Here is a 15768-nt window from a genome sequence, read left to right as displayed (position 1 = left end):
CTATCATTAACTCTTTAACATTCAGATTACTCTACAAGTGCAGTACTTGTTGATTCTCGTTGTTTAGAATAAAGAATGCATCATTTTCTGGCTTCAAGATTTCCATGTTGTGATTATCTATTTTGAGTATGACATTGTAGGGTAGGTGAAGAGGCTGGATCTGTCCAGTTTGAACATAAAACAGGTAAAACATTTTGGCCTGATATGGCTGGTTTATATGCTAAAGGGTTCATAAATCTGTCAGCATTTTTGATGACATGGACAGGTTACTATATATACAAAAGTATATTAAGTTTCATGTGTGTAAAGTTATATTAAAAAGAAAAAGCAAAAAGAAAATTCTCAAGCACTTTTTTCATGGATAAAAGTGAGGCTGTATCTACATTTTTATCTTAGTAGCTACTGATTTTATAATAATAATAATAATAATAATATAATAATTGTGTACAGTGCTCAGGTGCACTACAACTCATCTAAAGTGTATATATAATCAGGTGTAGTTTCGGCAGATTTCGGAAAGCATGAGGGCCTTAAAGGATGCAGTGTCATGGCAGTCAACAACTGACGCAGGCAGTTTATTCCATGCTTCAGCAACTCTGAGCGTGAAAAAATGTTTCCGAAAGTCATGGGAGCTGTGTTGTTTTCTGACTTTGTAGGCATGTCCACGTGTGTTAGACACATGGAGATCAAAAGGTGTTCAGTGTTGTTGTTGGTGAGGTGGTTGATAACTTTGTGGGTGTTTACCAAGTCCGTCGCCAGACGCCGGAGCTTCAGTGAATCCATGCCCAGGGAAACAAGGCGCTCAGAATATGGTAGGTGTCTGATGGAGGGTATGCGTTTGGTTGCACGTCTCTGGACAGATTCCAGGAGGTCAATGTTCTGAGCAAGATAGGGGTTCCAAACTGATGATGCGAATTCCAAGTGTGGTCGTACCATAGCTGTATACAGTTTTAATCGATTTAAAAAGAGAATTTAGTTATGTTGAAATAAAAGGGAATTGAAATAAATAAAATTAATATTTGATAATATCAGTTCTCTAAGTTCACATGTTTTTCTTAAAAAAGTCATATAGTGTTTGTGTTTCATTTCCTTCAAATTGTTTCTGTTTAATAGTAAGCAGCAGCAGCAGCAGCAGCAGCAGCAATTGTGGCTGTTAGTATGCGTGTGTGTGTGTGTGTGTGTGGGTATACACACACACACACACACATACATCGAAACAGATTCATATATATATAATGACACACACGTAAATTCATACATCGAAACAGATTCATATACATAATGACATACACACACACACAGACATACACACACACACACACACATATATATATACAAACATACATAAATGCAGGCATCGAAACAGATTCATATACATAATGACATACACACACACACACACACACACACATATATATATATGTATACGCACATACAAAGATACATAAATGCATGCATGGCTGCCTAGTTGGTATGGTGTGGGCTCAAACAAAAGAGTCCTGGTTCTGTGTCCATAAGAAACTGGCTCTTTCGTTATTGGTGGGAAAGCTTTAAAACGACAGGGGAAACACGCATTAATATAAAGAGACACCCACACACATGTATATATCAATGTTTGTTTTTATGCACAGTTACATATAAAAGACAGTTTTATATATATATACATACATATATATATATATATCATCATCATCATCATCGTTTAACGTCCGCTTTCCATGCTAGCATGGGTTGGACGGTTCAACTGGGGTCTGGGAAGCCCGAAGGCTGCACCATACATACATATATATATATATATATACATATAGATAGAGAGATAGAGACAGAGAGGGGGAGAGAGAGAGGGAGAGATATGAACAGTCAAAGACTATTTGAAGGCTTGCTCAAAATATTTAACAAGGGTATTGAGTTTGTCTTTAGAAAAGATGAGGTCAGTGACTCCAGAATTTCTCTTGCATCTTAATCTGACCCCAACCACCACAGGTGGAACTTCAAAATTGTGTGTGTGTGTGTGTGTGTGTACCTGCTGTGACACCTCAGATACATTCCCACAGCTCATTCATCATCCCACCAAAGAGCAAAACCACGTTGATGTTGTTGTTGTTGTTTATATTGTATGGCCTCAGGTCAGCTTGAATCAAATGTACCTTAGACTGTTTGCATTATTCGCAATGTGAAGTAATATATCAACTGCGTGGCACCTTGGGCAAGTGTCTTCTACTATAGCCTCGAGCCGAACAAAGCCTTGTGAGTGTGTTTGGTAGACGGAAACTGAAAGAAGCCCGTCGTATATATGTATATTTATGTATGTGCGTGTATGTTTGTGTGTCTGTGTTTGTCTCCCTAGCATTGCTTGACAACCAATGCTGGTGTGTTTATGTCCCCGTCACTTAGCGGTTCGGCAAAAGAGACCAATAGAATAAGTACTGGGCTTACAAAGAATAAGTTCCAAGGTCGAGTTGCTTGATTAAAGGCGGTGCTCCAGCATGGCCGCAGTCAAAATGACTGAAACAAGTAGAAAGAGAAAAAAAAATACTAATATGGTGGGCTCACCTCTCATAGACCACAGACTGGGCTTCTACAATTTCTTTGTACACCAATGATTCGTTTATAGTGATCATCAACTGTTTGTGCTATGCAATAGCTCACTCCCCTCCATCAAACAAAGATTGCCTGCACAGGTGCATCGTGAGCCACATGTCAGATGTCAAAGTGATCGTAGAGCACAACACACTAGCCAGTCCATGAATCAAAACCATGGTATTGTGGTTGTGAGTGACACACCCTACTAGGCCACATACCCATATATATATATATAAATGGCATAATTTAATCTTTCATTATTGAATTGATAAAAGGTGGATTTTTTCTAATTTATATATATATATTATATTTTGTGAAATTTGATTTAGTATTTCTAAATTGAATTTTTCTCTATAAGTTTGGAATAATATTCCCTCATATTATTATCATTATTATTATTATATATATATATATAATATATATATATATATATATATATATATATATTATATATATATATAACAACAAGCCAGCCGACACTAAAAATCTCTAGTGAGACTTCTTTATCAATGTATCTGAAGAGACCCAGACTGATGGGTTGAAACATTTGTTGCACCTAATAAAAGTCTAATACGAAATCCATCCCCTGCTATTAATTGATATTATTACCCTAACTGCCACTGTGGAGTTCCTGAAGTAGATCCAAAGGAAGTGTGCCACATCTGCGGATGACAACAGGTAGCCTAAGCTGTGCCAGTGCTCTACTCAACATTTAAATATACTATATACAGGGGTTGGACAAAATAATGGAAACACCTTAAAATTTCAAACAAATTTATTTTAATATATAGGGTGGGACCGCCTTTGGCAGTAATTATAGTTTGGATTCTATGAGGTTTGGACTTGTACAAAGTTTGAATTGTTTCCAAAGGAATTTTTGTCCATTCTTCAGCTAAAACAGTCTCCAGTTCTTGGAGTTATGATGCTGGAGGATATGAACTCCTTACTTGTTTTTCTAAAATGCACCATAAATGTTCAATGATATTGAGATCTGGGGACTGTGGTAGCCAGATAAGATGTTCAGCTTCACTAGAATGTTCCTCGTGCCATTCAGTAACAACTTTAGCTGTGTGAATTGGTACCTTATTATTCTGAAAGATTGCGTTTCCCTCTGGAATCAGTTCCGCAACCATAGGATAAATTTGATTAGATAAAATATTTAAATAGTCTTGACTATTAATTCTGCCATGAAAGGAAACCATTGGGCCGGTGGACTTCCAAGATATAGCCCCTCCAGATCATTACAGATCCTCCTCCATGTTTAACAGTTGGAAGAAGGCAGTCTGGGTCAAATGCTTTTTTTGGCTGTCTCCACACATATATTTGGCCAGTGGTCGGGAATAAGGTAAAAGATGACTCGCCCAAGAAAATAATATTCTTCCAGTGCTCTAGGGACCAATTCTGTAAGTTTTTACTCCACTCTAAATGCTTTACAATATTTGTTTTTGAAAGTAGTGGTTTTCTGATTGCTTTGACATCTGATACAAACCACAAAACAAAACCTATATGTACGTATATATATATATGTATGTCTTTACTTCTCATTGGACATTATATATATATATATATATATATATATATATAAAATAAATATAAGAGAGTGGTCACTATATGGCTCACTCTAGCACCAGTTAATCCAAAAGGTTTCAACCACAAAAATACATGTTCCCATGAAAGTCAGTACGATTGTTAGCTCACACGGACAGGGCAAATAAAAAATAACAAAACTACAGATTATTTTGGGACAATTGTTTCGCTATTAATGAATTAAATGTAATTTTACTTACAAAAAATCCACTTGTAGCTCCTCAGCCAAAACTATCTGGATGAAATCCACTCAATCACACGCCAGATTTTACCATAACGATAAATACGCGTGTGGTTCAATTGATTACATCCGACGTTATAATTCAAATGCCCCAACTAACAGTGCGCCAAATTTTCATGGAAAACAAAATACAGCATTAGAAATAAATGCAGCATAATTATAATTAATTAATAAGGGTGAGAGAATTAGATACTAATTAATAGTATATCTATTCTACACCAAGTGGCCTAGTGCTCCGAGAAACCTGGATTATTATAATATTTTATAATATATTATAATATTTTTACAAAATAAATATAAGAGAGTGGTCACTATATGGCTCACTCTAGCACCAGTTAATCAAAAGGTTTCAACCACAAAAATACATGTTTCCCATGAAAGTCAGTACGATTGTTAGCTCACACCGGACAGGGCAAATAAAAAATAACAAAACTACAGATTATTTTGGGACAATTGTTTCGCTATTAATGAATTAAATGTAATTTTACTTACAAAAAAATCCATCTCTTATATTTATTTTGTAAAAATATTATAATATATTATAAAATATTATAATAATCCAGGTTTCTCGGAGCACTAGGCCACTTGGTGTAGAATAGATATACTATTAAATTAGTATCTAATTCTCTCACCCTTATTAATTAATTATAATTATGCTGCATTTATTTCTAAATGCTGTATTTGTTTTCCGTGAAAATTTGGCGCACTGTTAGTTGGGGCATTTGAATTATAACGTCGGATGTAATCAATTGAACCACACGCGTATTTATCGTTATGGTAAAATCTGGCGTGTGATTGAGTGGATTTCATCCAGATAGTTTTGGCTGAGGAGCTACAAGTGGATTTTTTTGTAAGTAAAATTACATTTAATTCATTAATAGCGAAACAATTGTCCCAAAATAATCTGTAGTTTTGTTATTTTTTATTTGCCCTGTCCGGTGAGCTAACAATCGTACTGACTTTCATGGGAAACATGTATTTTTGTGGTTGAAACCTTTTGGATTAACTGGTGCTAGAGTGAGCCATATAGTGACCACTCTCTTATATTTATTTTGTAAAAATATATAATATATTATAAAATATATAATAATCCAGGTTTCTCGGAGCACTAGGCCACTTGGTGTAGAATAGATATACTATAAATTAGTATCTAATTCTCTCACCCTTATTAATTAATTATATATATATATATATATATATATATATATATATATATATATATATATGTGTGTGTGTGTGTGTGCTCAAAGTACCATGGAGTGTGATTGAACCCAGTACCATGTGGTTGGAAAGCAAACCTATTTCTCACACAGTGAAGCCTGTACCTATCTGCTAGTGTAAGCACAATATTTCTGCAGTGTTAGTTGTTTTTCTTGTTTCATACGTCTTAGGTATTGTGGTAGATTTTATGACTATTTGTTGCTTGATAAAAAAAAAAAATTGAATATAAATGCATTGTATTGTCTTGTCTTACAATTCTATTTTAGTCAACTATTTAGAGAATTCTGTTTCTTAGTATCTATATGTGAAGTTGGTTTTGTTTTGTAGTTTTGTATCAGATGTCAAAGCCTTTTTGAGAACATCCAATTTCAGAAACTCTCTTTATGTATATATGTGAATACATATATATATATATATATATATATATATATATAGCAAATAAGAAAATGGAGGGACACAATAGTTGGTTCTTATCTTCACCCATTTAATACACTAGGTAAGTTAATTGCAATGCAATAAACACTTGTGTATTAATAATTGGGTATTATACCAACAGTATATTGGATAGATATTATCCCTTAGTGAGTTGGACCCACAACCCCTAACTTTCTTGGAGTTATATATATATATATATATATATATATATATATATACTAGCAGGCCTCCTGGCTTTCAGCCCGGTCTGTATGGTGTTGAAATGTATTCATAAGGCACATATTGGCATCTATTGTAATGCCCATTTTCCTTACTATAAAAGTTGTTAAAAAGTATTTAAATATTGTATAACATAATTTTACAAATTTATTTAGAATATCTAAATGCAGAAAGCAATGTAGATAATATTAGAGAAATTATTACTGTACGAACATTATAAAACATTTACAGAAGTTCAGTATATACAATGTTTTTAACTTTTTTCTTTGGAGCATATATGAAAGGGTTTCTGTGGGTTTCTTACTCTGGAACAACCTACATACAGTCGACCATGTGAGAAACAGCACTCTTCTGGACGGAGACCAACGACCTGCAGTGTTTGACCTTGGGACTTGTTAATGGTCAATGCATGACTGACTCTCACTGAGAATTGCCATCGTTTGAAACGAAAGGAGACATTTGTTAGTATTAGTGGTTATTCTAGGTATAAATTCAATGTCTTCTTTACCACTTCCAGTGAGGATTTTTGCTTCGATAATGTGAGGCTGTAAAAAGCACCCACTACACTCACGGAGTGGTTGGCGTTAGGAAGGGCATCCAGCCGTAGAAACACTGCCAAATCTGACTGGGCCTGATGAAGCCTTCCGGCTTCACAGGACCCAGTTAAACCGTCCAACACATGCTAGCATGGAAAACGGACGCTAAATGATGATGATGATGTAGTTAAGTCACAGCTGTACATGTGGCATTGCATAATCTTGGCTGATCCAGGTTTCTGAGAAGCATGATGACTGCGCTCTTTTCAATTCAAGGTTTCACTGCCATGTAGCATAGCTGTTCGTACACATGCGTCGTACAGTCTGCCTTTTACTCTGAGCGAGAGGCCTTTTGTCCCTAGCAGAGGTAAGAGCTCTCTGAACTTTGCCCAGGCTATTCTTACTCTAGTAGTTACACTTTCAACACATCCACCCCCGCTACAAACTTGGTCACCTAGGTAAAGGAAGCTATCAACTATTTCTAGTTTTTTTCCCTGGAATGTGGCGGAAGTTGGTCTCTGCACATTTTCAGTGTTTATTGCTCCTGAGCATCTGCCACATACAAAAACTATCTTCCCAGTTAGCCTTCCCTTGATGTTGCTGCACCTCTTATGTGTCCATAGCTTACACTTGGTGCATCTTATAGAGTTTCTACCTACGCCTTTTCTACAGATCGAGCAGGGCCATCTACCTGAAGGTGTTTGTGACTTGTCTACCTTCCTACTTATTAGGACTTTGGTTATTGTTTGATATATCATTTGTTCTGGATGCTTCAGGGCTACCATTTTCTGTGGTTAACTGTTGTTGGTTGACAGTCATGAGAGGATTGAATGTAAATTTCATTATTTGACAGACATAATGTAAAGGTGTCAAATACAACCTCTTCTAACTTGTGCCAACATATGTACAGAATAAATAATGTTAAACTTAAAAAGGCTTTGGAAAATACCATTACTGAAAGCTCAAATAATGAATTTACATATGTATAGTATACAAGATATATGAATAAAACATGGTCATGCAGTCACACAGAGATATTTGTACATAAATTTACACACATGAGATAAGTTTGAGAAACTCATTAAAAATGAAATTGTCGACCAACAACAAACTGCAATTAAAAAGAAAAAAACAGCTGCTGGTTGGAAACATAGCAGTATTTACTCATTTACTGTAGTACAATGCATTCTCAAATATATATACAGTGACTACAACCGTTGCCATCAAAACCATCCCAAATACCACCACCACTACCATCACCACCACCACCACCATCTCAACTACCATCACCACCATTACTGCCACCACTACCCTCCACCATCACATTTTTTCGTATCTAAAATTCAAGAATATATTTTGCCCTCTTATTATGTTTTTTTTTTTTCACATTTGACTACAATGGTACACATACCCATTTCCCACCCAACTATTTCAACCCAAATATTTAGTATCAAATTTCTCACCCTATACAATTGTAAACGAAAACGAAATCTAGTTATAACACTCAAACAGACAGACAGACAGACAGACAAATGCACAGACACCCGCTCACAGACCTGGATATGTGCACAGACATAAGGTTAAGGGCAGGCGTGGATGTGTGGTTAAGAAGCTTGTTTTGCAACCACATGGTTTCAGGTTCAGTCCCACTGAGTGGCACCTTGTTAGCTCTGTTTGACTAAAACCCCTTAAGGCAGTGCCCCAGCTTGGCCTCATTCCACTGTGGAAAAGAAAAACAAGAAGGAAAGTAATAATAAAATCTGTTTATTTTATTAAATTAAATTAAATTTAATTGTCCATATTAATCAAAACAAACTAAAATAATGACATGCAGCAACATTATAGGCCCCAGGAGTAAATCACTGCACTGGGCCCTATAGTTTTTATTTATTGACAGCCAGCTACAGCATATATAGATTGGAATTGGGCCCCCTATACCCATAAGGCTCCCAGGCAAATCAGTACATTGGGTGCTATAATGTTTATTTATTACAGGAAGGCACAGAATACAAAGATCAGAATTGGGCCCCTACACCTATGAAGACCCCCAGACAAATCAATATATTGGGCCCTATAGTATTTATTGACAGCAAACATAGAGTAGAGGTAATGAGTTTCATTCCCGGACCAGGCTGTGTGTTGTGTTCTTGAGCAAGACACTTTATTTCACGTTGTTCCAGTTCACTCAGCTGTAGAAATGAGTTGCGGCGTCACTAGTGCCAAGCTGTATTGGCCTTTGCCTTTCCCTTGTATAACATTGGTGGAGTGAAGAGGAGGCTGGTATGCATGGGTTACTGCTGGTCTTCCATAAATAACCTTGGCTGGACTTGTGCCTTGGAGGGGAAAATCCCTAGGTGCAATCCCAAGGTTATTCATGACCGAAGGGGTTCTTTACCTCTTTATATTTTTTTAGTTATTGGAACGTGGCCATGAAGGAGCATTGCTTTGAAGGGTCTAGTTGAACAAGTCAATTCCAATACTTGTTCTTTTCTTTTTTTTTTTTTCAAGTCTGGTATTTACTCTATCAGTCTCTTTTGCCAAACTACAAAGTTATATGGACATAAACAAATCGACATTGGTTGTCAAGCAGCAATGGGGGACAAACACAAATACACACACACACACACACACAATTGGATTCCACACAGCTTCCCTCTACCAAGTTCACTCACAGGCATGAATTGACCCAAGACGATAGTAAAAAACACTTGCTCAAGGTGCTACAGAGTGGGTCTGAACCCAAAACTATATGGTTGCAAAATCAGCTCCTTAACCACACATCCAGGCCTGCTACATGAACATAAAGGTCAACACAATCAGATCTGTTTGTTATAGTTTATAATTTATAGAGGAATATCAACCAGTATGGGGCCAAGAAAGTCATTACTTATTTGTATCATTCAATAACTGATAAGTTTTCTTATGATAAATCTGATTGAGGATTAAAGTTTGATAGTTCAACTGTTGATTTTAATGAATATTGTTTTTACTACTCTTCTTTCCATAAATGATTTTGCTTCAGATAAATTAGGAATATTATCTACATCAGTTGTGTGAAGGTGCGTGGCTTAGTGGCTTGGGGGTTGCACATAAAATTGCAATGTCATGGTTTCGATTCCCACGCTGTGTTCTTCAGCAAAACACTCCATTTCCTATTGCCCCAGTCCACTCTTCTGTAAATGAGTAATCTTGTGATGGTCTGGCATCCTTTTTGAGGAGAAGGTTGTGTTCTCGGTCATTTATATGCCAAGGAAACTGTGTAACCAGCTCCAAGAGTCCTTCATAAGCCTCAAGACAATGCTCTATTTTACTATATCAGTTATATCTTTTTACACTCAAATGTTTTTCTTTCTGGGTTTTTTTTTAGTTTTTGCTAATTCATTTACATTTTTGTTTCCCCCATACCATCCGTATGACCCAGCACCCAAATCTTTGTTATTTTGTACACTATCTTCAATTAAATAATTATCTAATATCAACACACATGTACTTTCATTTAACATGACCGTTTATTTTTCACCAGTGAAATACTTTAGATTAGATAAACTGTCAGTAAGTGGATTATTATTATCATTATTATTATTATAGATGTTGCAAAGTATACAATATCGTGAGGTTGTTGACTGAAGATGTTGTGTCTACAGGGGGTTTGTACTGTTCGTCAAGTCACAACAAGGACCTCAGACAGACAGTACTTTATGCAATATGCGTGCAGTTCCAAGTAATGCCAACATTTGCAATACATCTAGATTGTAAAGTATCTCTAAGGTTTTCAGATGTTTTTGTAGATTGGGTGATACTGAACCCAATGCTCCAACAACAATTGGGATAACCTTTATGTCTGACTCTTGTAGCTGCCACATCTTAGTGACTCAATTCTTGGGTCTCCATATTTATCAACTTTTTCTTTCTTTCATGATGATATATTGATCTCCTGGCACTCTTGACTGTCCCTCCTAAAGGTTACTATATCCGGCCTTTGGTGCTCTAACACGTTGTCTTATTATCATTAATATTATAATTGTTATTATTAAGGTGGCAAGCTGGCAGAATCGTTAGCATGCTGGGCAAAAAGGTTAGCAATATTTCGCCTGTTGCTACATTCTCAGTTCAAATTCTACTGAGGTCAACTTTGCCTTTCATCCTTTCAGGGTTGATAAATTAAGTGCCAGTGAAACACTGGGGTTGATGTAATAGAATTATCCCCTCCCCCAAAATGGTTGCCCTTGTGGCAAAATTTCAAACCATTATTATGATTATTATTATTATTATCATCATTATTATTATTAATGTGGTGAGCTGACAGAATTGTCAGTGTGCTGATTTCACAAAACTACCACCTTTTTTAATTTTAAAAGAAAGATACTCCCTCAAGGAAGGATACACAATGCATTTATGTTCATGTCCACCCAAAAGGTTGGCTGGATGAAGAAGGAATGAAATTGTGGTTTGATAAAGTGTCGTCCAGGCATCCTACTGGGCTATTGAAGAAACCTGCCTTATTAGTTTCGGGCTCATAGAACTGAGCTTGTGAAGAGGAAACTTGGAGAACTGAAGACCCAATTAGCTGTAATTCCAGGAGGTCTAACCAGCTAGTTGCAGCCTTTAGATATTTTCAATCAATAAACCATTTAAAAGATTCACACAGGCGGAGTGGAGCAAGTGGATGCAGTCTTCAGATTTTGAAGTGACACAAACAGGAAGATGGAAGAGTCCTACTATTGTGTGGGTGGGTAAAAATTCATGGAATGCTGTAAACGAAGAGGTAGCTGTGAAATCATTTTTAAAATGTGGCATTAGTTATGCTCTTGACGGTACTGAGGATGATTTCTTGTTTGAAGAAGATACTGATGACTCAGATCCTATTGCAGAGAATTCCAGTGATGAAGAGAGTACCGGTAATAAGGATGGCAACAGTGAGAACTAAGTATCTATAGGAATTCATCACATTTATGGTACTTTGTTGATGGGTTTGTATTAGAATTCATTGATACCAATGTATATTTCTTTTTTACTAAGGCAAACTTGACTTGGTTTCCTTTAAAGGTGAGTGAAAAGCTACATAAGGCCTCATACTTTATTCCAGTATACTGTCACAATATTGTATTTCATGAACAGAATCATACAATTTTCCCTACAAAACCACTTTAAAATATCCTTCAATAGATTTATAATGAAACCTACTAAAATTGTTCTTTTCTGCAAAATATCCTGGTAAAATAGGGGCGTATCTTATGTGAGAGTGCGTCCAATGTGCTGGCAAATACAGTATTTTGAGGACAAAGTTTAGTGATGTGAGCCTGAAAATGGCTTTCATGTTTCCTTTTATATTGTTTTAAATCATATCTAATGCTCTAATTACTATCCTTTATCCATATTTTCTTTTATCCATATTTTTTCTTAATCATAACACATGCTCCAATTGCTATTGGTTTTTCTTTTCATAACCCGTGCTAGCACGGAAAACCGATGTTAAACGATGATGATGATTTTGTAAGCAAACCTAATGCTCCGATTATTATTATAATTATTATCATCATTATCATTCATTTGAGCACAGTTGTTGCCAGTACCACCTGACATTACGCAATCGGCGAAGCATACTGGCTTCATTTCTAACAAGCATATGCATGTCCTCAGCTGTCACAGCCCATGTTTCACTGCCTTGTAGCATGGCTGTTCGCACACAGGCACCATACAGCCTGCCTTTCACTCTGAGCAAGAAGCCCTTTGTTACCAGCAGAGATAGGAGCTCTCTGAACTTTGCCCAGCCTATTCTTATTCTAGCAGCTATGCTCTCAGAGCAATCCACCCTGCTTTTAACTTGGTCACCTAGATAATAGAAGCTATTGACTACTTCTAGTTTTCGCCCCTGGTATGTGATGGAATCTATTTTCTGTAAATTTTTGGTGTTTATTGTACCTATGCACAAAAACTATCTTCCCTGTTAACCTTCCTCTGATATTGCTGCATCTCTTATGTCCATAGCTTACACCGGTTAGATCTTATTGAGTTTCTACATACACCTTTTCTACACATCAAGCAGGGCCTTCTACTTGAAGGGATTTGTAATTTGTCCTCCTTCCTACTTTGGTATTTGCTAGGTTAACTCTAAGGCCCTTTGATTCTATACCTTGCTTCCACACCTGAAACTTCTCTAGTTCTGGTAGTGATTCAGCTAAATGAGCAAGGTCGTCAGCATAGAGGAGCTCCCAGGGGCAGCCTGTCTTGAATTCCACTGTTATCACCTGGAGGACTATGATGAACAAGAATGGGGTGAGGACTGATCCTTGTACCCTGAATTCTTCACTAAACTCATTGCCAACCCTCACCATTATTATTATCATCATCTAAGGTGGTGAGCTAGCAGAATTGTTACCACACTAGGCAAAATGCATAGTGGCAGTTCAAATTCTGCCAAGGTCGACATTGCCTTTCATCTTTCCAGGGTTGATAAATTAAATACCAGTGAAACACTAGGGTCAATATAATCAACTATCCCCCTCCCCCAAGTTTCAGGCCTTGTGCCTATAGTAGAAAGGATTATTATTATTATTATTATCATTATTTAAGGCAGTGAACTAGCAGAATTGTTAGCATACTGGGCAAAAATGCTCAGCAGCATTTCATCTGTCTTTACATCCTGGGTTCAAGTTCCACCAAAGTCGACTTTGTCTTTCATCCTTTTGGGGTCAATGAAATACGTACCAGTTACACACTGTGGGGGTGGTCGATGTAATCGACTATCCCTCTCCCTAAAAATTCCAGGCCTTGTGTCTATAGTAGAAAGGATTATTATTATTATTATTATTATTAGTAGTAGTAGTAGTAGTTTAAACGATTTTAATAGTTCTTCCCATGGAGCTTGGCAAATATATTTGTCTCATTTTATGTTTGGAATGAGCCATTGTCAATTTACATTCTCTAGTTTCTATTTAATCTAGTAAAGCAATTCCAACTAAACTGTTAAAACTCAAAACATGTCACCTTCTCTCTCATTCACTCACCCTTTCTTCTCTTTTTCTTTTCTCCCTCCCTGTCTCTCTCTCCTCCTCTCCCATCTCTCTTATCTTCTCTCTCTCTCTCTTCCATAATCTTCATATTGAATTGAAAACTCTCTCACTTCCTTGTATACAGGCATGGGACAGCACTAGCAAAAATGTTTTGTCTCAAAGAAACTTGAGTGTTAAAAGTGCAGAGCTTGTCTCAGAACAATGCTGAATCACCAGAAATGGTGTTTCAACCTACCACTGAGGAACAATACCAGAATGTCTAAGGTATTGGGCCACAGTGATCTAGCAATGGTCTAGGGAAAAATTTTTTTTCAAGTTATTTCCATATAAAGGGGGAACCAAAATGTTTCAAAAGTTGTGAAAAGAAGCTATCAAAAAAAAAAAAGAAAAAGAAATAATAATACAAGAAAATTACTAACATGTAGGTGTAGGAGTGGCTGTGTGGTTAGTAGCTTGCTTGCCAACCAAATGGTTCCGGATTCAGTCCCACTGCGTGGCACCTTGGGCAAGTGTCTTCTACTATAGCCTCAGGCTGACCAAAGCCTTGTGAGTGGATTTGGTAGATGGAAACTGAAAGAAGCCCATCATACATATGTGTGTATATATATATATATATATATATATATATATATATATACATATATGTGTGTGTGTATATATATATGTATGTGTATATATATATATATATATATATGTATGTGTGTATATATATATGTGTGTGTATATATATATATATATATATATATATGTATGTATGTATGTATGTATATGTGTGTGTGTGTGTGTATACGTTTGTGTGTCTGTGTTTGTCCCCCCCCCCAATATTGCTTGACAACTGATGTTGGTGTATTTACGTCCCCAGCAAGAGACCAACAGAATAAGTACTAGGCCTACAATGGATAAGTCCTGGGGTCGATTTATTCAACTAAAAAACCCCTTTAAGGCAGTGCTCCAGTACAGCCACAGTCAAATGACCGAAACAAGTGAAAGAATAAAAGAATGTATATATATATATATATATATATATATATATATATATATATTTTAGGAAGGGAAAAGTTACGGCCAGTCACAAAGAGACCATTGGTTTCGCACCTATAAAGCGCTTAGCAGTTTAGGCAACTCATCAGACTAAAATAGCTGTAGCAAAACCAATGGTCATCCCACGACTGACCACAACTTTTAACTTCCTTAAAAATTACATTACTGTTCTAATGTTTTAGAGTGTGTTTCTTTTTCGGATAAATGCAATGCTGACGATATATGTATGTGTGTGTGTGTGTGTGTGTGTGTGTGTATTGGTTCTTACATCAATAACAGTGTTGGGGTGCAGTTTGAAGATTTGATAGTTGCTATTTCTAGCAGGTCGGATTACTCTGTAGTACATAGGTTCTCAAAGTGGGCACTAAGATGGCCCAGGTGGGCACTGGTGCCTAAGGGGGAGGTGGGGGGGGTGTAAAGAAAAAGGAGGCGTTGAGAGGAAGGCAGTGAATGGGGGGGGACGCTATGAATTTATATTATTATATTATTATTTTTTACTCTTTTACTCTTTTACTTGTTTCAGTCATTTTGACTGCGTCCATGCTGGAGCACCGCCTTTAATCGAGCAACTCGACCCCGGGGTTTATTCTTTGTAAGCCCACTACTTATTCTATTGGTCTCTTTTGCCGAACCGCTAAGTGACGGGGACATAAACACACCAGCATCGGTTGTCAAGCAATGCTAGGGGGACAAACACACACACACAAACATACACGCACATATATATATATATACATATATACAACGGGCTTCTTTCAGTTTCCGTCTACCAAATCCACTCACAAGGCTTTGGTCGGCCCGAGGCTATAGTAGAGGACACTTGCCCAAGGTGCCATGCAGTGGGACTGAACCCGGAACCATGTGGTTGGTAAACAAGCTACTTACCACACAG

The 15768-nt window shown here is 36.7% G+C and overlaps 1 protein-coding gene across 5 annotated transcripts in view; it reads left to right on the top strand.

Annotated features, from left to right (window-relative positions):
• LOC115224234 (glutathione hydrolase 1 proenzyme-like) overlaps positions 1-15768 on the top strand; it is a 165201-nt gene that overhangs the window by 113774 nt on the left and 35659 nt on the right. The window lies entirely within an intron of this gene.

Source organism: Octopus sinensis, linkage group LG25 (genome assembly GCF_006345805.1).
Source record: "Octopus sinensis linkage group LG25, ASM634580v1, whole genome shotgun sequence".
Taxonomy (NCBI): domain Eukaryota; kingdom Metazoa; phylum Mollusca; class Cephalopoda; order Octopoda; family Octopodidae; genus Octopus; species Octopus sinensis.
The sequence above is the reverse complement of the archived record's forward strand: the minus strand, read 5'-3'. Positions and strand labels throughout refer to the sequence as shown.